We start from the raw sequence: 26966 nt of genomic DNA on the forward strand, positions 1-26966 counted from the left end.
TGAGCAGTCGGCTGACGAGCCTGGGATCCGGCACCTACGCGCCTGAGTGGTACTATACCTGGCAGATATTGGCAGCCATCGGCAGCCCCAGTACACGGCCTATCCCTGCTGATGAGGAGTAATACCCCGAAACACGTGTCCAGGGATGGCGAAGACAGCGAAGATAGCAGAAGATCGAAAGATGATGCATCGCGAACACTTTACTACATTGACCAGAATCCTTAAGGGCGACACCGCCGTTGTGTGAGTAGTGTGCGACCCCACCCCCATTTGTAACTTTAAAGCTCCCGTGAGCAGTGGGCTGACAAGCATGGGATCCCGCACCTACGAGCCTGAGTGGTACTATACCTGGCAGATATTGGCAGCCATCGGCAACCCCAGTACACGGCCTATCCCTGCTGATGAGGGGTAATACCCCGAAACACGTGTCCAGGGATGGCGAAGACAGCGAAGATAGCAGAAGATCGAAAGATGATGCATCGCGAACACTTTACTACATTGACCAGAATCCTTAGGGGCGACACCGCCGGTGTGTGAGTAGTGTGCGACCCCACCCCCATTTGTAACTTTAAAGCTCCCGTGAGCAGTGGGCTGCGAGCCTGGGATCCCCCACCTACGCGCCTGAGTGGTACTATTCCTGGCAGATATTGGCAGCCATCGGCAACCCAGTACACGGCCTATCCCTGCTGATGAGGGGTAATACCCCGAAACACGTGTCCAGGGATGGCGAAGACAGCGAAGATAGCAGAAGATCGAAAGATGATGCATCGCGAACACTTTACTAAATTGACCAGAATCCTTAGGGGCGACACCGCCGGTGTGTGAGTAGTGTGCGACCCCACCCCCATTTGTAACTTTAAAGCTCCCGTGAGCAGTGGGCTGACGAGCCTGGTATCCCGCACCTACGCGCCTGAGTGGTACTATACCTGGCAGATATTGGCAGCCATCGGCAACCCCAGTACACGGCCTATCCCTGCTGATGAGGGGTAATACCCTGAAACACGTGTCCAGGGATGGCGAAGACAGCGAAGATAGCAGAAGATCGAAAGATGATGCATCGCTAACACTTTACTACATTGACCAGAATCCTTATGGGCGACACCGCCGGTGAATGAGTAGTGTGCGACCCCACCCCCATTTGTAACTTTAAAGCTCCCGTGAGCAGTGGGCTGACGAGCCTGGGATCCCGCACCTACGCACCTGAGTGGTACTATACCTGGCAGATATTGGCAGCCATCGGCAACCCCAGTACACGGCCTATCCCTGCTGATGAGGGGTAATACCCCGAAACACGTGTCCAGGGATGGCGAAGACAGCGAAGATAGCAGAAGATCGAAAGATGATGCATCGCGAACACTTTACTACATTGACCAGAATCCTTAGGGGTGACACCGCCGGTGTGTGAGTAGTGTGCGACCCCACCCCCATTTGTAACTTTAAAGCTCCCGTGAGAAGTGGGCTGACGAGCCTGGGATCCCGCACCTACGCGCCTGAGTGGTACTATACCTGGCAGATATTGGCAGCCATCGGCAACCCCAGTACACGGCCTATCATTGCTGATGAGGGGTAATACCCCGAAACCCATGTCCAGGGATGGCGAAGACAGCAAAGATAGCAGAAGATCGAAAGATGATGCATCGCGAACACTTTACTACATTGACCAGAATCCTTAGGGGCGACACCGCCGGTGTGTGAGTAGTGTGCGACCTCATCCCCATTTGTAACTTTAAAGCTCCTGTGAGCCATGGGCTGACGAGCCTGGGATCCCGCACCTACGCGCCTGAGTGGTACTATACCTGGCAGATATTGGCAGCCATCGGCAACCCCAGTACACGGCCTATCCCTGCTGATGAGGGGTAATACCCCGAAACACGTGTCCAGGGATGGCGAAGACAGCGAAGATAGCAGAAGATCGAAAGATGATGCATCGCGAACACTTTACTACATTGACCAGAATCCTTAGGGGCGACACCACCGGTGTGTGAGTAGTGTGCGACCCCACCCCCATTTGTAACTTTAAAGCTCCCGTGAGCAGTGGGCTGACGAGCCTGGGATCCCGCACCTACGCGCCTGAGTGGTACTATACCTGGCAGATATTGGCAGCCATCGGCAACCCCAGTACACGGCCTATCCCTGCTGATGAGGGGTAATACCCCGAAACACGTGTCCAGGGATGGCGAAGACAGCGAAGATAGCAGAAGATCGAAAGATGATGCATCGCGAACACTTTACTACATTGACCAGAATCCTTAGGGGCGACACCGCCTGTGTGTGAGTAGTGTGCGACCCCACCCCCATTTGTAACTTTAAAGCTCTCGTGAGCAGTCGGCTGACGAGCCTGGGATCCGGCACCTACGCGCCTGAGTGGTACTATACCTGGCAGATATTGGCAGCCATCGGCAACCCCAGTACACGGCCTATCCCTGCTGATGAGGGGTAATACCCCGAAACACATGTCCAGGGATTGCGAAGACAGCGAAGATAGCAGAAGATCGAAAGATGATGCATCGCGAACACTTCACTACATTGACCAGAATCCTTAGGGGCGACACCGCCGGTGTGTGAGTAGTGTGCGACCCCACCCCCATTTGTAACTTTAAAGCTCCTGTGAGCAGTGGGCTGACGAGCCTGGGATCCCGCACCTACGCGCCTGAGTGGTACTATACCTGGCAGATATTGGCAGCCATCGGCAACCCCAGTACACGGCCTATCCCTGCTGATATGGGGTAATACCCCAAAACACGTGTCCAGGGATGGCGAAGACAGCGAAGATAGCAGAAGATCGAAAGATGATGCATCGCGAACACTTTACTACATTGACCAGAATCCTTAGGGGAGACACCACCGGTGTGTGAGTAGTGTGCGACCCCACCCCCATTTGTAACTTTAAAGCTCCCGTGAGCAGTGGGCTGACGAGCCTGGGATCCCGCACCTACGCGCCTGAGTGGTACTATACCTGGCAGATATTGGCAGCCATCGGCAACCCCAGTACACGGCCTATCCCTGCTGATGAGGGGTAATACCCCGAAACACGTGTCCAGGGATGGCGAAGACAGCGAAGATAGCAGAAGATCGAAAGATGATGCATCGCGAACACTTTACTACATTGACCAGAATCCTTAGGGGCGACACCGCCTGTGTGTGAGTAGTGTGCGACCCCACCCCCATTTGTAACTTTAAAGCTCCCGTGAGCAGTCGGCTGACGAGCCTGGGATCCGGCACCTACGCGCCTGAGTGGTACTATACCTGGCAGATATTGGCAGCCATCGGCAGCCCCAGTACACGGCCTATCCCTGCTGATGAGGAGTAATACCCCGAAACACGTGTCCAGGGATGGCGAAGACAGCGAAGATAGCAGAAGATCGAAAGATGATGCATCGCGAACACTTTACTACATTGACCAGAATCCTTAAGGGCGACACCGCCGTTGTGTGAGTAGTGTGCGACCCCACCCCCATTTGTAACTTTAAAGCTCCCGTGAGCAGTGGGCTGACAAGCATGGGATCCCGCACCTACGAGCCTGAGTGGTACTATACCTGGCAGATATTGGCAGCCATCGGCAACCCCAGTACACGGCCTATCCCTGCTGATGAGGGGTAATACCCCGAAACACGTGTCCAGGGATGGCGAAGACAGCGAAGATAGCAGAAGATCGAAAGATGATGCATCGCGAACACTTTACTACATTGACCAGAATCCTTAGGGGCGACACCGCCGGTGTGTGAGTAGTGTGCGACCCCACCCCCATTTGTAACTTTAAAGCTCCCGTGAGCAGTGGGCTGCGAGCCTGGGATCCCCCACCTACGCGCCTGAGTGGTACTATTCCTGGCAGATATTGGCAGCCATCGGCAACCCAGTACACGGCCTATCCCTGCTGATGAGGGGTAGTACCCCGAAACACGTGTCCAGGGATGGCGAAGACAGCGAAGATAGCAGAAGATCGAAAGATGATGCATCGCGAACACTTTACTAAATTGACCAGAATCCTTAGGGGCGACACCGCCGGTGTGTGAGTAGTGTGCGACCCCACCCCCATTTGTAACTTTAAAGCTCCCGTGAGCAGTGGGCTGACGAGCCTGGTATCCCGCACCTACGCGCCTGAGTGGTACTATACCTGGCAGATATTGGCAGCCATCGGCAACCCCAGTACACGGCCTATCCCTGCTGATGAGGGGTAATACCCTGAAACACGTGTCCAGGGATGGCGAAGACAGCGAAGATAGCAGAAGATCGAAAGATGATGCATCGCTAACACTTTACTACATTGACCAGAATCCTTATGGGCGACACCGCCGGTGTGTGAGTAGTGTGCGACCCCACCCCCATTTGTAACTTTAAAGCTCCCGTGAGCAGTGGGCTGACGAGCCTGGGATCCCGCACCTACGCACCTGAGTGGTACTATACCTGGCAGATATTGGCAGCCATCGGCAGCCCCAGTACACGGCCTATCCCTGCTGATGAGGAGTAATACCCCGAAACACGTGTCCAGGGATGGCGAAGACAGCGAAGATAGCAGAAGATCGAAAGATGATGCATCGCGAACACTTTACTACATTGACCAGAATCCTTAAGGGCGACACCGCCGTTGTGTGAGTAGTGTGCGACCCCACCCCCATTTGTAACTTTAAAGCTCCCGTGAGCAGTGGGCTGACAAGCATGGGATCCCGCACCTACGAGCCTGAGTGGTACTATACCTGGCAGATATTGGCAGCCATCGGCAACCCCAGTACACGGCCTATCCCTGCTGATGAGGGGTAATACCCCGAAACACGTGTCCAGGGATGGCGAAGACAGCGAAGATAGCAGAAGATCGAAAGATGATGCATCGCGAACACTTTACTACATTGACCAGAATCCTTAGGGGCGACACCGCCGGTGTGTGAGTAGTGTGCGACCCCACCCCCATTTGTAACTTTAAAGCTCCCGTGAGCAGTGGGCTGCGAGCCTGGGATCCCCCACCTACGCGCCTGAGTGGTACTATTCCTGGCAGATATTGGCAGCCATCGGCAACCCAGTACACGGCCTATCCCTGCTGATGAGGGGTAATACCCCGAAACACGTGTCCAGGGATGGCGAAGACAGCGAAGATAGCAGAAGATCGAAAGATGATGCATCGCGAACACTTTACTAAATTGACCAGAATCCTTAGGGGCGACACCGCCGGTGTGTGAGTAGTGTGCGACCCCACCCCCATTTGTAACTTTAAAGCTCCCGTGAGCAGTGGGCTGACGAGCCTGGGATCCCGCACCTACGCACCTGAGTGGTACTATACCTGGCAGATATTGGCAGCCATCGGCAACCCCAGTACACGGCCTATCCCTGCTGATGAGGGGTAATACCCCAAAACACGTGTCCAGGGATGGCGAAGACAGCGAAGATAGCAGAAGATCGAAAGATGATGCATCGCGAACACTTTACTACATTGACCAGAATCCTTAGGGGTGACACCGCCGGTGTGTGAGTAGTGTGCGACCCCACCCCCATTTGTAACTTTAAAGCTCCCGTGAGAAGTGGGCTGACGAGCCTGGGATCCCGCACCTACGCGCCTGAGTGGTACTATACCTGGCAGATATTGGCAGCCATCGGCAACCCCAGTACACGGCCTATCATTGCTGATGAGGGGTAATACCCCGAAACCCATGTCCAGGGATGGCGAAGACAGCAAAGATAGCAGAAGATCGAAAGATGATGCATCGCGAACACTTTACTACATTGACCAGAATCCTTAGGGGCGACACCGCCGGTGTGTGAGTAGTGTGCGACCTCATCCCCATTTGTAACTTTAAAGCTCCTGTGAGCCATGGGCTGACGAGCCTGGGATCCCGCACCTACGCGCCTGAGTGGTACTATACCTGGCAGATATTGGCAGCCATCGGCAACCCCAGTACACGGCCTATCCCTGCTGATGAGGGGTAATACCCCGAAACACGTGTCCAGGGATGGCGAAGACAGCGAAGATAGCAGAAGATCGAAAGATGATGCATCGCGAACACTTTACTACATTGACCAGAATCCTTAGGGGCGACACCACCGGTGTGTGAGTAGTGTGCGACCCCACCCCCATTTGTAACTTTAAAGCTCCCGTGAGCAGTGGGCTGACGAGCCTGGGATCCCGCACCTACGCGCCTGAGTGGTACTATACCTGGCAGATATTGGCAGCCATCGGCAACCCCAGTACACGGCCTATCCCTGCTGATGAGGGGTAATACCCCGAAACACGTGTCCAGGGATGGCGAAGACAGCGAAGATAGCAGAAGATCGAAAGATGATGCATCGCGAACACTTTACTACATTGACCAGAATCCTTAGGGGCGACACCGCCTGTGTGTGAGTAGTGTGCGACCCCACCCCCATTTGTAACTTTAAAGCTCTCGTGAGCAGTCGGCTGACGAGCCTGGGATCCGGCACCTACGCGCCTGAGTGGTACTATACCTGGCAGATATTGGCAGCCATCGGCAACCCCAGTACACGGCCTATCCCTGCTGATGAGGGGTAATACCCCGAAACACATGTCCAGGGATTGCGAAGACAGCGAAGATAGCAGAAGATCGAAAGATGATGCATCGCGAACACTTCACTACATTGACCAGAATCCTTAGGGGCGACACCGCCGGTGTGTGAGTAGTGTGCGACCCCACCCCCATTTGTAACTTTAAAGCTCCTGTGAGCAGTGGGCTGACGAGCCTGGGATCCCGCACCTACGCGCCTGAGTGGTACTATACCTGGCAGATATTGGCAGCCATCGGCAACCCCAGTACACGGCCTATCCCTGCTGATATGGGGTAATACCCCAAAACACGTGTCCAGGGATGGCGAAGACAGCGAAGATAGCAGAAGATCGAAAGATGATGCATCGCGAACACTTTACTACATTGACCAGAATCCTTAGGGGCGACACTGCCGGTGTGTGAGTAGTGTGCGACCCCACCCCCATTTGTAACTTTAAAGCTCCCGTGAGCAGTGGGCTGACGAGCCTGGGATCCCGCACCTACGCGCCTGAGTGGTACTATACCTGGCAGATATTGGCAGCCATCGGCAACCCCAGTACACGGCCTATCATTGCTGATGAGGGGTAATACCCCGAAACCCATGTCCAGGGATGGCAAAGACAGCAAAGATAGCAGAAGATCGAAAGATGATGCATCGCGAACACTTTACTACATTGACCGGGATCCTTAGGGGCGACACCGCCGGTGTGTGAGTAGTGTGCGACCTCACCCCCATTTGTAACTTTAAAGCTCCCGTGAGCCATGGGCTGACGAGCCTGGGATACCGGACCTACGCGCCTGAGTGGTACTATACCTGGCAGATATTGGCAGCCATCGGCAACCCCAGTACACGGCCTATCCCTGCTGATGAGGGGTAATACCCCGAAACACGTGTCCAGGGATGGCGAAGACAGCGAAGATAGCAGAAGATCGAAAGATGATGCATCGCGAACACTTTACTACATTGACCAGAATCCTTAGGGGCGACACCACCGGTGTGTGAGTAGTGTGCGACCCCACCCCCATTTGTAACTTTAAAGCTCCCGTGAGCAGTGGGCTGACGAGCCTGGGATCCCGCACTTACGCGCCTGAGTGGTACTATACCTGGCAGATATTGGCAGCCATCGGCAACCCCAGTACACGGCCTATCCCTGCTGATGAGGGGTAATACCCCGAAACAAGTGTCCAGGGATGGCGAAGACAGCGAAGATAGCAGAAGATCGAAAGATGATGCATCGCGAACACTTTACTACATTGACCAGAATCCTTAGGGGCGACACCGCCGGTGTGTGAGTAGTGTGCGACCCCACCCCCATTTGTAACTTTAAAGCTCCCGTGAGCAGTGGGCTGCGAGCCCGGGATCCCCCACCTACGCGCCTGAGTGGTACTATTCCTGGCAGATATTGGCAGCCATCGGCAACCCCAGTACACGGCCTATCCCTGCTGATGAGGGGTAATACCCCGAAACACGTGTCCAGGGATGGCGAAGACAGCGAAGATAGCAGAAGATCGAAAGATGATCCATCGCGAACACTTTACTAAATTGACCAGAATCCTTAGGGGCGACACCGCCGGTGTGTGAGTAGTGTGCGACCCCACCCCATTTGTAACTTTAAAGCTCCCGTGAGCAGTGGGCTGACGAGCCTGGGATCCCGCACCTACGCGCCTGAGTGGTACTATACCTGGCAGATATTGGCAGCCATCGGCAACCCCAGTACACGGCCTATCCCTGCTGATGAGGGGTAATACCCCGAAACACATGTCCAGGGATTGCGAAGACAGCGAAGATAGCAGAAGATCGAAAGATGATGCATCGCGAACACTTCACTACATTGACCAGAATCCTTAGGGGCGACACCGCCGGTGTGTGAGTAGTGTGCGACCCCACCCCCATTTGTAACTTTAAAGCTCCTGTGAGCAGTGGGCTGACGAGCCTGGGATCCCGCACCTACGCGCCTGAGTGGTACTATACCTGGCAGATATTGGCAGCCATCGGCAACCCCAGTACACGGCCTATCCCTGCTGATATGGGGTAATACCCCAAAACACGTGTCCAGGGATGGCGAAGACAGCGAAGATAGCAGAAGATCGAAAGATGATGCATCGCGAACACTTTACTACATTGACCAGAATCCTTAGGGGCGACACCGCCGGTGTGTGAGTAGTGTGCGACCCCACCCCCATTTGTAACTTTAAAGCTCCCGTGAGCAGTGGGCTGACGAGCCTGGGATCCCGCACCTACGCGCCTGAGTGGGACTATACCTGGCAGATATTGGCAGCCATCGGCAACCCCAGTAAACGGCCTATCCCTGCTGATGAGGCGTAATACCCCGAAACACGTGTCCAGGCATGGCGAAGACAGCGAAGACAGCAGAAGATCAAAAGATGATGCATCGCGAACACTTTACTACATTGACCAGAATCCTTAGGGGTGACACCGCCGGTGTGGGAGTAGTGTGCGACCCCACCCCCATTTGTAACTTTAAACCTCCCATGAGCAGTGGGCTGACGAGCCTGGGATCCCGCACCTACGCGCCTGAGTGGTACTATACCTGGCAGATATTTTCAGCCATCGGCAACCCCAGTACACGGCCTATCCCTGCTGATGAGGGGTAATACCCCGAAACACGTGTCCAGGGATGGCGAAGACAGCGAAGATAGCAGAAGATCGAAAGATGATGCATCGCAAACACTTTACTACATTGACCAGAATCGTTAGGGGCGACACCGCCGGTGTGTGAGTAGTGTGCGACCCCACCCCCATTTGTAACTTTAAAGCGCCCGTGATCAGTGGGCTGACGAGCCTGGGATCCGGCACCTACGCGCCCGAGTGGTACTATACCTGGCAGATATTGGCAGCCATCGGCAGCCCCAGTACACGGCCTATCCCTGCTGAGGAGGGGTAATACCCCGAAACACGTGTCCAGGGATGGCGAAGACAGCGAAGATAGCAGAAGATCGAAAGATGATGCATCGCGAACACTTTACTACATTGACCAGAATCCTTAAGGGCGACACCGCCGGTGTGTGAGTAGTGTGCGACCCCACCCCCATTTGTAACTTTAAAGCTCCCGTGAGCAGTGGGCTGACAAGCATGGGATCCCGCACCTACGAGCCTGAGTGGTACTATACCTGGCAGATATTGGCAGCCATCGGCAACCCCAGTACACGGCCTATCCCTGCTGATGAGGGGTAATACCCCGAAACACGTGTCCAGGGATGGCGAAGACAGCGAAGATAGCAAGATGATGCATCGCAAACACTTTACTACATTGACCAGAATCCTTAGGGGCGACACCACCGGTGTGTGAGTAGTGTGCGACCCCACCCCCATTTGTAACTTTAAAGCTCCTGTGAGCAGTGGGCTGACGAGCCTGGGATCCCGCACCTACGCGCCTGAGTGGTACTATACCTGGCAGATATTGGCAGCCATCGGCAACCCCAGTACACGGCCTATCCCTGCTGATGAGGGGTAATACCCCGAAACACGTGTCCAGGGATGGCGAAGACAGCGAAGATAGCAGAAGATCGAAAGATGATGCATCGCGAACACTTTACTACATTGACCAGAATCCTTAGGGGCGACACCGCCGGTGTGTGAGTAGTGTGCGACACCACCCCCATTTGTAACTTTAAAGCTCCCGTGAGCAGTCGGCTGACGAGCCTGGGATCCGGCACCTACGCGCCTGAGTGGTACTATACCTGGCAGATATTGGCAGCCATCGGCAGCCCCAGTTCACGGCCTATCCCTGCTGATGAGGGGTAATACCCCGAAACACGTGTCCAGGGATGGCGAAAACAGCGAAGATAGCAGAAGATCGAAAGATGATGCATCGCGAACACTTTACTAAATTGACCAGAATCCTTAGGGGCGACACCGCCGGTGTGTGAGTAGTGTGCGACCCCACCCCCATTTGTAACTTTAAAGCTCCTGTGAGCAGTGGGCTGACGAGCCTGGGATCCCGCACCTACGCGCCTGAGTGGTACTATACCTGGCAGATATTGGCAGCCATCGGCAACCCCAGTACACGGCCTAACCCTGCTGATGAGGGGTAATACCCCAAAACACGTGTCCAGGGATGGGGAAGACAGCGTAGATAGCAGAAGATCGAAAGATGATGCATCGCGAACACTTTACTACATTGACCAGAATCCTTAGGGGCGACACTGCCGGTGTGTGAGTAGTGTGCGACCCCACCCCCATTTGTAACTTTAAAGCTCCCGTGAGCAGTGGGCTGACGAGCCTGGGATCCCGCACCTACGCGCCTGAGTGGTACTATACCTGGCAGATATGGCAGCCATCGGCAACCCCAGTACACGGCCTATCATTGCTGATGAGGGGTAATACCCCGAAACACGTGTCCAGGGATGGCGAAGACAGCAAAGATAGCAGAAGATCGAAAGATGATGCATCGCGAACACTTTACTACATTGACCAGAATCCTTAGGGGCGACACCGCCGGTGTGTGAGTAGTGTGCAACCCCACCCCCATTTGTAACTTTAAAGCTCCCGTGAGCAGTCGGCTGACGAGCCTGGGATCCCGCACCTACGAGCCTGAGTGGTACTATACCTGGCAGATATTGGCAGCCATCGGCAACCCCAGTACACGGCCTATCCCTGCTGATGAGGGGTAATACCCCGAAACACGTGTCCAGGGATGGCGAAGACAGCGAAGATAGCAGAAGATCGAAAGATGATGCATCGCGAACACTTTACTACATTGACCAGAATCCTTAGGGGCGACACCGCCGGTGTGTGAGTAGTGTGCGACCCCACCCCCATTTGTAACTTTAAAGCTCCATTGAGCAGTGGGCTGCGAGCCTGGGATCCCCCACCTACGCGCCTGAGTGGTACTATTCCTGGCAGATATTGGCAGCCATCGGCAACCCCAGTACACGGCCTATCCCTGCTGATGAGGGGTAATACCCCGAAACACGTGTCCAGGGATGGCGAAGACAGCGAAGATAGCAGAAGATCGAAAGATGATGCATCGCGAACACTTTACTACATTGACCAGAATCCTTAGGGGTGACACCGCCGGTCTTTGAGTAGTGTGCGACCCCACCCCCATTTGTAACTTTAAAGCTCCCGTGAGCAGTGGGCTGACAAGCATGGGATCCCGCACCTACGCGCCTGAGTGGTACTATACCTGGCAGATATTGGCAGCCATCGGCAACCCCAGTACACGGCCTATCCCTGCTGATGAGGGGTAATACCCTGAAACACGTGTCCAGGGATGGCGAAGACAGCGAAGATAGCAGAAGATCGAAAGATGATGCATCGCGAACACTTTACTACATTGACCAGAATCCTTAGGGGTGACACCGCCGGTCTGTGAGTAGTGTGCGACCCCACCCCCATTTGTAACTTTAAAGCTCCCGTGAGCAGTGGGCTGAGGAGCCTGGGATCCCGCACCTACGCGCCTGAGTGGTACTATACCTGGCAGATATTGGCAGCCATCAGCAACCCCATTACACGGCCTATCATTGCTGATGAGGGGTAATACCCCGAAACACGTGTCCAGGGATGGCGAAGACAGCAAAGATAGCAGAAGATCGAAAGATGATGCATCGCAAACACTTTACTACATTGACCAGAATCCTTAGGGGCGACACCGCCGGTGTGTGAGTAGTGTGCGACCTCACCCCCATTTGTAACTTTAAAGCTCCCGTCAGCCATGGGCTGACGAGCCTGGGATCCTGCACCTACGCGCCTGAGTGGTACTATACCTGGCAGATATTGGCAGCCATCGGCAACCCCAGTACACGGCCTATCCCTGCTGATGAGGGGTAATACCCCGAAACACATGTCCAGGGATGGCGAAGACAGCGAAGATAGCAGAAGATCGAAAGATGATGCATCGCGAACACTTTACTACATTGACCAGAATCCTTAGGGGCGACACCGCCGGTGTGTGAGTAGTGTGCGACCCCACCCCCATTTGTAACTTTAAAGCTCCAGTGAGCAGTGGGCTGACGAGCCTGGGATCCCGCACCTACGCGCCTGAGTGGTACTATACCTGGCAGATATTGGCAGCCATCGGCAACCCCAGTACACGGCCTATCCCTGCTGATGAGGGGTAATACCCCGAAACACGTGTCCAGGGATGGCGAAGACAGCGAAGATAGCAGAAGATCGAAAGATGATGCATCGTGAACACTTTAATACATTGACCAGAATCCTTAGGGGCGACACCGCCGGTGTGTGAGTAGTGTGCGACCCCACCCCCATTTGTAACTTTAAAGCTCCCGTGAGCAGTGGGCTGACGAGCCTGGGATCCCGCACCTACGCGCCTGAGTGGTACTATACCTGGCAGATATTGGCAGCCATCGGCAACCCCAGTACACGGCCTATCCCTGCTGATGAGGGGTAATACCCCGAAAAATTTGTCCAGGGATGGCGAAGACAGCGAAGATAGCAGAAGATCGAAAGATGATGCATCGCAAACACTATACTACATTGACCAGAATCCTTAGGGGCGACACCTCCGGTGTGTGAGTAGTATGCGACCCCACCCCCATTTGTAACTTTAAAGCTCCTGTGAGCAGTGGGCTGATGAGCCTGGGATCCCGCACCTTCGCGCCTGAGTGGTACTATACCTGGCAGATATTGGCAGCCATCGGCAAACCCAGTACATGGCCTATCCCTGCTGATGAGGGGTAATACCCCGAAACACGTGTCCAGGGATGGCGAAGACAGCGAAGATAGCAGAAGATCGAAAGATGATGCATAGCTAAAACTTTACTACATTGACCAGAATCCTTAGGGGCGACACCGCCGGTGTGTGAGTAGTGTGCGACCCCACCCCCATTTGTAACTTTAAAGCTCCAGTGAGCAGTGGGCTGACGAGCCTGGGATCCCGCACCTACGCACCTGAGTGGTACTTTACCTGGCAGATATTGGCAGCCATCGGCAACCCCAGTACACGGCCTATCCCTGCTGATGAGGGGTAATACCCCGAAACACATGTCCAGGGATGGCGAAGACAGCGAAGATAGCAGAAGATCGAAAGATGATGCATCGCGAACACTTTACTACATTGACCAGAATCCTTAGTGGTGACACCGCCGGTGTGTGAGTAGTGTGCGACCCCACCCCCATTTGTAACTTTAAAGCTCCCGTGAGCAGTGGGCTTACGAGCCTGGGATCCCGCACCTACGCGCCTGAGTGGTACTATACCTGGCAGATATTGGCAGCCATCGGCAACCCCAGTACACGGCCTATCCCTGCTGATGAGGGGTAATACCCTGAAACACGTGTCCAGGGATGGCGAAGACAGCGAAGATAGCAGAAGATCGAAAGATGATGCATCGCTAACACTTTACTACATTGACCAGAATCCTTATGGGCGACACCGCCGGTGTGTGAGTAGTGTGCGACCCCACCCGCCATTTGTAACTTTAAAGCTCCCGTGAGCAGTGGGCTGACGAGCCTGGGATCCCGCACCTACGCGCCTGAGTGGTACTATACCTGGCAGATATTGGCAGCCATCGGCAACCCCAGTACACGGCCTATCCCTGCTGATGAGGGGTAATACCCCGAAACACGTATCCAGGGATGGCGAAGACAGCGAAGATAGCAGAAGATCGAAAGATGATGCATCGCGAACACTTTACTACATTGACCAGAATCCTTAGGGGTGACACCGCCGGTGTGTGAGTAGTGTGCGACCCCACCCCCATTTGTAACTTTAAAGCTCCCGTGAGAAGTGGGCTGACGAGCCTGGGATCCCGCACCTACGCGCCTGAGTGGTACTATACCTGGCAGATATTGGCAGCCATCGGCAACCCCAGTACACGGCCTATCCCTGCTGATGAGTGGTAATACCCCGAAACACGTGTCCAGGGATGGCGAAGACAGCGAAGATAGCAGAAGATCGAAAGATGATGCATCGCGAACACTTTACTACATTGACCAGAATCCTTATGGGCGACACCGCCGGTGTGTGAGTAGTGTGCGACCCCACCCCCATTTGTAACTTTAAAGCTCCCGTGAGCAGTGGGCTGACGAGCCTGGGATCCCGCACCTACGCGCCTGAGTGGTACTATACCTGGCAGATATTGGTAGCCATCGGCAACTCCAGTACACGGCCTATCCCTGATGATGAGGGGTAATACCCCGAAACACGTGTCCAGGGATGGCGAAGACAGCGAAGATAGCAAAAGATCGAAAGATGATTCATCGTGAACACTTTACTACATTGACCAGAATCCTTAGGGGTGACACCGCCGGTGTGTGAGTAGTGTGCGACCCCACCCCCATTTGTAACTTTAAAGCTCCCGTGAGCAGTGGGCTGACGAGCCTGGGATCCCGCACCTACGCGCCTGAGTGGTACTATACCTGGCAGATATTGGCAGCCATCGGCAACCCCAGTACACGGCCTATCCCTGCTGATGAGGGGTAATACCCCGAAACACGTGTCCAGGGATGGCGAAGACAGCGAAGATAGCAGAAGATCGAAAGATGATGCATCGCAAACACTTTACTACATTGACCAGAATCCTTAGGGGCGACACCGCCGGTGTGTGAGTAGTGTGCGACCCCACCCCCATTTGTAACTTTAAAGCTCCCGTGAGCAGTGGGCTGACGAGCCTGGGATACCGCACCTACGCGCCTGAGTGGTACTATACCTGACAGATATAGGCAGCCATCGGCAACCCCAGTACACGGCCTATCCCTGCTGATGAGTGGTAATACCCCGAAACACGTGTCCAGGGATGGGGAAGACAGCGAAGATAGCAGAAGATCGAAAGATGATGCATCGCGAACACTTTACTACATTGACCAGAATCCTTATGGGCGACACTGCCGATGTGTGAGTAGTGTGCGACCCCACCCCCATTTGTAACTTTAAAGCTCCCGTGAGCAGTCGGCTGACGAGCCTGGGATCCCGCACCTACGCGCCTGAGTGGTACTATACCTGGCAGATATTGGCAGCCATCGGCAACCCCAGTACACGGCCTATCCCTGCTGATGAGGGGTAATACCCTGAAACACGTGTCCAGGGATGGCGAAGACAGCAAAGATAGCAGAAGATCGAAAGATGATGCATCGCTAACACTTTACTACATTGACCAGAATCCTTATGGGCGACACCGCCGGTGTGTGAGTAGTGTGCGACCCCACCCGCCATTTGTAACTTTAAAGCTCCCGTGAGCAGTGGGCTGACGAGCCTGGGATCCCGCACCTACGCGCCTGAGTGGTACTATACCTGGCAGATATTGGCAGCCATCGGCAACCCCAGTACACGGCCTATCCCTGCTGATGAGGGGTAATACCCCGAAACACGTATCCAGGGATGGCGAAGACAGCGAAGATAGCAGAAGATCGAAAGATGATGCATCGCGAACACTTTACTACATTGACCAGAATCCTTAGGGGTGACACCGCCGGTGTGTGAGTAGTGTGCGACCCCACCCCCATTTGTAACTTTAAAGCTCCCGTGAGAAGTGGGCTGACGAGCCTGGGATCCCGCACCTACGCGCCTGAGTGGTACTATACCTGGCAGATATTGGCAGCCATCGGCAACCCCAGTACACGGCCTATCCCTGCTGATGAGTGGTAATACCCCGAAACACGTGTCCAGGGATGGCGAAGACAGCGAAGATAGCAGAAGATCGAAAGATGATGCATCGCGAACACTTTACTACATTGACCAGAATCCTTATGGGTGACACCGCCGGTGTGTGAGTAGTGTGCGACCCCACCCCCATTTGTAACTTTAAAGCTCCCGTGAGCAGTGGGCTGACGAGCCTGGGATCCCGCACCTACGCGCCTGAGTGGTACTATACCTGGCAGATATTGGTAGCCATCGGCAACTCCAGTACACGGCCTATCCCTGATGATGAGGGGTAATACCCCGAAACACGTGTCCAGGGATGGCGAAGACAGCGAAGATAGCAAAAGATCGAAAGATGATTCATCGTGAACACTTTACTACATTGACCAGAATCCTTAGGGGTGACACCGCCGGTGTGTGAGTAGTGTGCGACCCCACCCCCATTTGTAACTTTAAAGCTCCCGTGAGCAGTGGGCTGACGAGCCTGGGATCCCGCACCTACGCGCCTGAGTGGTACTATACCTGGCAGATATTGGCAGCCATCGGCAACCCCAGTACACGGCCTATCCCTGCTGATGAGGGGTAATACCCCGAAACACGTGTCCAGGGATGGCGAAGACAGCGAAGATAGCAGAAGATCGAAAGATGATGCATCGCAAACACTTTACTACATTGACCAGAATCCTTAGGGGCGACACCGCCGGTGTGTGAGTAGTGTGCGACCCCACCCCCATTTGTAACTTTAAAGCTCCCGTGAGCAGTGGGCTGACGAGCCTGGGATCCCGCACCTACGCGCCTGAGTGGTACTATACCTGACAGATATAGGCAGCCATCGGCAACCCCAGTACACGGCCTATCCCTGCTGATGAGTGGTAATACCCCGAAACACGTGTCCAGGGATGGGGAAGACAGCGAAGATAGCAGAAGATCGAAAGATGATGCATCGCGAACACTTTACTACATTGACCAGAATCCTTATGGGCGACACTGCCGATGTGTGAGTAGTGTGTGACCCCACCCCCATTTGTAACTTTAAAGCTCCCGTGAGCAGTCGGCTGACGAGCCTGGGATCCCGCACCTACGCGCCTGAGTGGTACTATACCTGGCAGATATTGGCAGCCATCGGCAACCCCAGTACACGGCCTATCCCTGCTGATGAGGGGTAATACCCCGAAACACGTGTCCAGGGATGGCGAAGACAGCGAAGATACCAGAAGATCGAAAGATGATGCATCGCGAACACTTTACTACATTGACCAGAATCCTTATGGGCGACACCGCCGGTGTGTGAGTAGTGTGCGACCCCACCCCCATTTGTAACTTTAAAGCTCCTGTGAGCAGTGGGCTGACGAGCCTGGGATCCCGCACCTACGCGCCTGAGTGGTACTATACCTGGCAGATATTGGCAGCCATCGGCAACCCCAGTACACGGCCTATCCCTGATGATGAGGGGTAATACCCCGTAACACGTGTCCAGGGATGGCAAAGACAGCAAAGATAGCAGAAGATCGAAAGATGATGCATCGTGAACACTTTACTACATTGACCAGAATCCTTAGGGGTGACACCGCCGGTGTGTGAGTAGTGTGCGACCCCACCCCCATTTGTAACTTTAAAGCTCCCGTGAGCAGTGGGCTGACAAGCCTGGGATCCTGCACCTACGCGCCTGAGTGGTACTATACCTGGCAGATATTGGCAGCCATCGGCAACCCCAGTACACGGCCTATCCCTGCTGATGAGGGGTAATACCCCGAAACACGTGTCCAGGGATGGCGAAGACAGCGAAGATAGCAGAAGATCGAAAGATGATGCATCGCAAACACTTTACTACATTGACCAGAATCCTTAGGGGCGACACCGCCGGTGTGTGAGTAGTGTGCGACCCCACCCCCATTTGTAACTTTAAAGCTCCCGTGAGCAGTGGGCTGACGAGCCTGGGATCCCGCACCTACGCGCCTGAGTGGTACTATACCTGGCAGATATAGGCAGCCATCGGCAACCCCAGTACACGGCCTATCATTGCTGATGAGGGGTAATACCCCGAAACCCATGTCCAGGGATGGCGAAGACAGCAAAGATAGCAGAAGATCGAAAGATGATGCATCGCGAACACTTTACTACATTGACCGGGATCCTTAGGGGCGACACCGCCGGTGTGTGAGTAGTGTGCGACCTCACCCCCATTTGTAACTTTCAAGCTCCCGTGAGCCATGGGCTGACGAGCCTGGGATCCCGCACCTACGCGCCTGAGTGGTACTATACCTGGCAGATATTGGCAGCCATCGGCAACCCCAGTACACGGCTTATCCCTGCTGATGAGGGGTAATACCCCGAAACACGTGTCCAGGGATGGCGAAGACAGCGAAGATAGCAGAAGATCGAAAGATGATGCATCGCGAACACTTTACTACATTGACCAGAATCCTTAGGGGCGACACCACCGGTGTGTGAGTAGTGTGCGACCCCACCCCCATTTGTAACTTTAAAGCTCCCGTGAGCAGTGGGCTGACGAGCCTGGGATCCCGCACCTACGCGCCTGAGTGGTACTATACCTGGCAGATATTGGCAGCCATCGGCAACCCCAGTACACGGCCTATCCCTGCTGATGAGGGGTAATACCCCGAAACACGTGTCCAGGGATGGCGAAGACAGCGAAGATAGCAGAAGATCGAAAGATGATGCATCGCGAACACTTTACTACATTGACCAGAATCCTTAAGGGCGACACCGCCGTTGTGTGAGTAGTGTGCGACCCCACCCCCATTTGTAACTTTAAAGCTCCCGTGAGCAGTGGGCTGCGAGCCTGGGATCCCCCACCTACGCGCCTGAGTGGTACTATTCCTGGCAGATATTGGCAGCCATCGGCAACCCCAGTACACGGCCTATCCCTGCTGATGAGGGGTAATACCCCGAAACACGTGTCCAGGGAAGGCGAAGACAGCGAAGATAGCAGAAGATCGAAAGATGATGCATCGCAAACACTTTACTAAATTGACCAGAATCCTTAGGGGCGACACCGCCGGTGTGTGAGTAGTGTGCGACCCCACCCCCATTTGTAACTTTAAAGCTCCCGTGAGCAGTGGGCTGACGAGCCTGGGATCCCGCACCTACGCGCCTGAGTGGTACTATACCTGGCAGATATTGGCAGCCATCGGCAACCCCAGTACACGGCCTATCCCTGCTGATGAGGGGTAATACCCCGAAACACATGTCCAGGGATTGCGAAGACAGCGAAGATAGCAGAAGATCGAAAGATGATGCATCGCGAACACTTCACTACATTGACCAGAATCCTTAGGGGCGACACCGCCGGTGTGTGAGTAGTGTGCGACCCCACCCCCATTTGTAACTTTAAAGCTCCTGTGAGCAGTGGGCTGACGAGCCTGGGATCCCGCACCTACGCGCCTGAGTGGTACTATACCTGGCAGATATTGGCAGCCATCGGCAACCCCAGTACACGGCCTATCCCTGCTGATATGGGGTGATACCCCAAAACACGTGTCCAGGGATGGCGAAGACAGCGAAGATAGCAGAAGATCGAAAGATGATGCATCGCAAACACTTTACTACATTTACCAGAATCCTTAGGGGCGACACTGCCGGTGTGTGAGTAGTGTGCGACCCCACCCCCATTTGTAACTTTAAAGCTCCCGTGAGCAGTGGGCTGACGAGCCTGGGATCCCGCACCTATGCGCCTGAGTGGTACTATACCTGGCAGATATTGGCAGCCATCGGCAACCCCAGTACACGGCCTATCATTGCTGATGAGGGGTAATACCCCGAAACCCATGTCCAGGGATGGCGAAGACAGCAAAGATAGCAGAAGATCGAAAGATGATGCATCGCGAACACTTTACTACATTGACCGGGATCCTTAGGGGCGACACCGCCGGTGTGTGAGTAGTGTGCGACCTCACCCCCATTTGTAACTTTAAAGCTCCCGTGAGCCATGGGCTGACGAGCCTGGGATCCCGGACCTACGCGCCTGAGTGGTACTATACCTGGCAGATATTGGCAGCCATCGGCAACCCCAGTACACGGCCTATCCCTGCTGATGAGGGGTAATACCCCGAAACACGTGTCCAGGGATGGCGAAGACAGCGAAGATAGCAGAAGATCGAAAGATGATGCATCGCGAACACTTTACTACATTGACCAGAATCCTTAGGGGCGACACCACCGGTGTGTGAGTAGTGTGCGACCCCATCCCCATTTGTAACTTTAAAGCTCCCGTGAGCAGTGGGCTGACGAGCCTGGGATCCCGCACTTACGCGCCTGAGTGGTACTATACCTGGCAGATATTGGCAGCCATCGGCAACCCCAGTACACGGCCTATCCCTGCTGATGAGGGGTAATACCCCGAAACACGTGTCCAGGGATGGCGAAGACAGCGAAGATAGCAGAAGATCGAAAGATGATGCATCGCGAACACTTTACTACATTGACCAGAATCCTTAGGGGCGACACCGCCGGTGTGTGAGTAGTGTGCGACCCCACCCCCATTTGTAACTTTAAAGCTCCCGTGAGCAGTGGGCTGCGAGCCTGGGATCCCCCACCTACGCGCCTGAGTGGTACTATTCCTGGCAGATATTGGCAGCCATCGGCAACCCCAGTACACGGCCTATCCCTGCTGATGAGGGGTAATACCCCGAAACACGTGTCCAGGGATGGCGAAGACAGCGAAGATAGCAGAAGATCGAAAGATGATCCATCGCGAACACTTTACTAAATTGACCAGAATCCTTAGGGGCGACACCGCCGGTGTGTGAGTAGTGTGCGACCCCACCCCCATTTGTAACTTTAAAGCTCCCGTGAGCAGTGGGCTGACGAGCCTGGGATCCCGCACCTACGCGCCTGAGTGGTACTATACCTGGCAGATATTGGCAGCCATCGGCAACCCCAGTACACGGCCTATCCCTGCTGATGAGGGGTAATACCCCGAAACACATGTCCAGGGATTGCGAAGACAGCGAAGATAGCAGAAGATCGAAAGATGATGCATCGCGAACACTTCACTACATTGACCAGAATCCTTAGGGGCGACACCGCCGGTGTGTGAGTAGTGTGCGACCCCACCCCCATTTGTAACTTTAAAGCTCCTGTGAGCAGTGGGCTGACGAGCCTGGGATCCCGCACCTACGCGCCTGAGTGGTACTATACCTGGCAGATATTGGCAGCCATCGGCAACCCCAGTACACGGCCTATCCCTGCTGATATGGGGTAATACCCCAAAACACGTGTCCAGGGATGGCGAAGACAGCGAAGATAGCAGAAGATCGAAAGATGATGCATCGCGAACACTTTACTACATTGACCAGAATCCTTAGGGGCGACACCGCCGGTGTGTGAGTAGTGTGCGACCCCACCCCCATTTGTAACTTTAAAGCTCCCGTGAGCAGTGGGCTGACGAGCCTGGGATCCCGCACCTACGCGCCTGAGTGGTACTATACCTGGCAGATATTGTCAGCCATCGGCAACCCCAGTACACGGCCTATCCCTGCTGATGAGGGGTAATACCCCGAAACATGTGTCCAGGGATGGGGAAGACAGCGAAGATAGCAGAAGATCGAAAGATGATGCATCGCGAACACTTTACTACATTGACCAGAATCCTTAGGGGCGACACTGCCGGTGTGTGAGTAGTGTGCGACCCCACCCCCATTTGTAACTTTAAAGCTCCCGTGAGCAGTGGGCTGACGAGCCTGGGATCCGGCACCTACGCGCCTGAGTGGTACTATACCTGGCAGATATTGGCAGCCATCGGCAGCCCCAGTACACGGCCTATCCCTGCTGATGAGGGGTAATACCCCGAAACACGTGTCCAGGGATGGCGAAGACAGCGAAGATAGCAGAAGATCGAAAGATGATGCATCGCGAACACTTTACTACATTGACCAGAATCCTTAAGGGCGACACCGCCGGTGTGTGAGTAGTGTGCGACCCCACCCCCATTTGTAACTTTAAAGCTCCCGTGAGCAGTGGGCTGACAAGCATGGGATCCCGCACCTACGAGCCTGAGTGGTACTATACCTGGCAGATATTGGCAGCCATCGGCAACCCAGGTACACGGCCTATCCCTGCTGATGAGGGGTAATACCCCGAAACACGTGTCCAGGGATGGCGAAGACAGCGAAGATAGCAGAAGATCGAAAGATGATGCATCGCGAACACTTTACTACATTGACCAGAATCCTTAGGGGCGACACCGCCGGTGTGTGAGTAGTGTGCGACCCCACCCCCATTTGTAACTTTAAAGCTCCCGTGAGCAGTCGGCTGACGAGCCTGGGATCCGGCACCTACGCGCCTGAGTGGTACTATACCTGGCAGATATTGGCAGCCATCGGCAGCCCCAGTACACGGCATATCCCTGCTGATGAGGGGTAATACCCCGAAACACGTGTCCAGGGATGGCGAAGACAGCGAAGATAGCAGAAGATCGAAAGATGATGCATCGCGAACACTTTACTACATTGACCAGAATCCTTAAGGGCGACACCGCCGTTGTGTGAGTAGTGTGCGACCCCACCCCCATTTGTAACTTTAAAGCTCCTGTGAGCAGTGGGCTGACGAGCCTGGGATCCCGCACCTACGCGCCTGAGTGGTACTATACCTGGCAGATATTGGCAGCCATCGGCAACCCCAGTACACGGCCTATCCCTGCTGATGAGGGGTAATACCCCGAAACACGTGTCCAGGGATGGCGAAGACAGCGAAGATAGCAGAAGATCGAAAGATGATGCATCGCGAACACTTTACTACATTGACCAGAATCCTTAGGGGCGACACTGCCGGTGTGTGAGTAGTGTGCGACCCCACCCCCATTTGTAACTTTAAAGCTCCCGTGAGCAGTGGGCTGACGAGCCTGGGATCCCGCACCTACGCGCCTGAGTGGTACTATACCTGGCAGATATTGGCAGCCATCGGCAACCCCAGTACACGGCCTATCATTGCTGATGAGGGGTAATACCCCGAAACCCATGTCCAGGGATGGCGAAGACAGCAAAGATAGCAGAAGATCGAAAGATGATGCATCGCGAACACTTTACTACATTGACCGGGATCCTTAGGGGCGACACCGCCGGTGTGTGAGTAGTGTGCGACCTCACCCCCATTTGTAACTTTAAAGCTCCCGTGAGCCATGGGCTGACGAGCCTGGGATCCCGCACCTACGCGCCTGAGTGGTACTATACCTGGCAGATATTGGCAGCCATCGGCAACCCCAGTACACGGCCTATCCCTGCTGATGAGGGGTAATACCCCGAAACACGTGTCCAGGGATGGCGAAGACAGCGAAGATAGCAGAAGATCGAAAGATGATGCATCGCGAACACTTTACTACATTGACCAGAATCCTTAGGGGCGACACCACCGGTGTGTGAGTAGTATGCGACCCCACCCCCATTTGTAACTTTAAAGCTCCCGTGAGCAGTGGGCTGATGAGCCTGGGATCCCGCACCTACGCGCCTGAGTGGTACTATACCTGGCAGATATTGGCAGCCATCGGCAACCCCAGTACACGGCCTATCCCTGCTGATGAGGGGTAATACCCCGAAACACGTGTCCAGGGATGGCGAAGACAGCGAAGATAGCAGAAGATCGAAAGATGATGCATCGCGAACACTTTACTACATTGACCAGAATCCTTAGGGGCGACACCGCCGGTGTGTGAGTAGTGTGCGACCCCACCCCCATTTGTAACTTTAAAGCTCCCGTGAGCAGTCGGCTGACGAGCCTGGGATCCGGCACCTACGCGCCTGAGTGGTACTATACCTGGCAGATATTGGCAGCCATCGGCAGCCCCAGTACACGGCCTATCCCTGCTGATGAGGGGTAATACCCCGAAACACGTGTCCAGGGATGGCGAAGACAGCGAAGATAGCAGAAGATCGAAAGATGATGCATCGCGAACACTTTACTACATTGACCAGAATCCTTAAGGGCGACACCGCCGTTGTGTGAGTAGTGTGCGACCCCACCCCCATTTGTAACTTTAAAGCTCCCGTGAGCAGTGGGCTGCGAGCCTGGGATCCCCCACCTATGCGCCTGAGTGGTACTATTCCTGGCAGATATTGGCAGCCATCGGCAACCCCAGTACACGGCCTATCCCTGCTGATGAGGGGTAATACCCCGAAACACGTGTCCAGGGATGGCGAAGACAGCGAAGATAGCAGAAGATCGAAAGATGATGCATCGCGAACACTTTACTAAATTGACCAGAATCCTTAGGGGCGACACCGCCGGTGTGTGAGTAGTGTGCGACCCCACCCCCATTTGTAACTTTAAAGCTCCCGTGAGCAGTGGGCTGACGAGCCTGGGATCCCGCACCTACGCGCCTGAGTGGTACTATACCTGGCAGATATTGGCAGCCATCGGCAACCCCAGTACACGGCCTATCCCTGCTGATGAGGGGTAATACCCCGAAACACGTGTCCAGGGATGGCGAAGACAGCGAAGATAGCAGAAGATCGAAAGATGATGCATCGCAAACACTTTACTACATTGACCAGAATCCTTAGGGGCGACACCACCGGTGTGTGAGTAGTGTGCGACCCCACCCCCATTTGTAACTTTAAAGCTCCCGTGAGCAGTGGGCTGACGAGCCTGGGATCCCGCACCTACGCGCCTGAGTGGTACTATACCTGGCAGATATTGGCAGCCATCGGCAACCCCAGTACACGGCCTATCCCTGCTGATGAGGGGTAATACCCCGAAACACGTGTCCAGGGATGGCGAAGACAGCGAAGATAGCAGAAGATCGAAAGATGATACATCGCGAACACTTTACTACATTGACCAGAATCCTTAGGGGCGACACCGCCGGTGTGTGAGTAGTGTGCGACCCCACCCCCATTTGTAACTTTAAAGCTCCCGTGAGCAGTCGGCTGACGAGCCTGGGATCCGGCACCTACGCGCCTGAGTGGTACTATACCTGGCAGATATTGGCAGCCATCGGCAGCCCCAGTACACGGCCTATCCCTGCTGATGAGGGGTAATACCCCGAAACACGTGTCCAGGGATGGCGAAGACAGCGAAGATAGCAGAAGATCGAAAGATGATGCATCGCAAACACTTTACTAAATTGACCAGAATCCTTAGGGGCGACACCGCCGGTGTGTGAGTAGTGTGCGACCCCACCCCCATTTGTAACTTTAAAGCTCCCGTGAGCAGTGGGCTGACGAGCCTGGGATCCCGCACCTACGCGCCTGAGTGGTACTATACCTGGCAGATATTGGCAGCCATTGGCAACCCCAGTACACGGCCTATCCCTGCTGATGAGGGGTAATACCCCGAAACACATGTCCAGGGATTGCGAAGACAGCGAAGATAGCAGAAGATCGAAAGATGATGCATCGCGAACACTTCACTACATTGACCAGAATCCTTAGGGGCGACACCGCCGGTGTGTGAGTAGTGTGCGACCCCACCCCCATTTGTAACTTTAAAGCTCCTGTGAGCAGTGGGCTGACGAGCCTGGGATCCCGCACCTACGTGCCTGAGTGGTACTATACCTGGCAGATATTGGCAGCCATCGGCAACCCCAGTACACGGCCTATCCCTGCTGATATGGGGTAATACCCCAAAACACGTGTCCAGGGATGGCGAAGACAGCGAAGATAGCAGAAGATCGAAAGATGATGCATCGCGAACACTTTACTACATTGACCAGAATCCTTAGGGGCGACACCGCCGGTGTGTGAGTAGTGTGCGACCCCACCCCCATTTGTAACTTTAAAGCTCCCGTGAGCAGTGGGCTGACGAGCCTGGGATCCCGCACCTACGCGCCTGAGTGGTACTATACCTGGCAGATATTGGCAGCCATCGGCAACCCCAGTACACGGCCTATCCCTGCTGATGAGGCGTAATACCCCGAAACACGTGTCCAGGGATGGCGAAGACAGCGAAGACAGCAGAAGATCAAAAGATGATGCATCGCGAACACTTTACTACATTGACCAGAATCCTTAGGGGTGACACCGCCGGTGTGGGAGTAGTGTGCGACCCCACCCCCATTTGTAACTTTAAAGCTCCCATGAGCAGTGGGCTGACGAGCCTGGGATCCCGCACCTACGCGCCTGAGTGGTACTATACCTGGCAGATATTTTCAGCCATCGGCATCCCCAGTACACGGCCTATCCCTGCTGATGAGGGGTAATACCCCGAAACACGTGTCCAGGGATGGCGAAGACAGCGAAGATAGCAGAAGATCGAAAGATGATGCATCGCAAACACTTTACTACATTGACCAGAATCGTTAGGGGCGACACCGCCGGTGTGTGAGTAGTGTGCGACCCCACCCCCATTTGTAACTTTAAAGCGCCCGTGATCAGTGGGCTGACGAGCCTGGGATCCCGCACCTACGCGCCTGAGTGGTACTATACCTGGCAGATATTGGCAGCCATCGGCAACCCCAGTACACGGCCTATCCCTGCTGATGAGGGGTAATACCCCGAAACATGTGTCCAGGGATGGGGAAGACAGCGAAGATAGCAGAAGATCGAAAGATGATGCATCGCGAACACTTTACTACATTGACCAGAATCCTTAGGGGCGGCACTGCCGGTGTGTGAGTAGTGTGCGACCCCACCCCCATTTGTAACTTTAAAGCTCCCGTGAGCAGTGGGCTGACGAGCCTGGGATCCGGCACCTACGCGCCTGAGTGGTACTATACCTGGCAGATATTGGCAGCCATCGGCAGCCCCAGTACACGGCCTATCCCTGCTGATGAGGGGTAATACCCCGAAACACGTGTCCAGGGATGGCGAAGACAGCGAAGATAGCAGAAGATCGAAAGATGATGCATCGCGAACACTTTACTACATTGACCAGAATCCTTAAGGGCGACACCGCCGATGTGTGAGTAGTGTGCGACCCCACCCCCATTTGTAACTTTAAAGCTCCCGTGAGCAGTGGGCTGACA

This window comes from Lissotriton vulgaris, chromosome 7 (genome assembly GCF_964263255.1).
Source record: "Lissotriton vulgaris chromosome 7, aLisVul1.2, whole genome shotgun sequence".
NCBI classification, from domain to species: Eukaryota; Metazoa; Chordata; class Amphibia; order Caudata; family Salamandridae; genus Lissotriton; species Lissotriton vulgaris.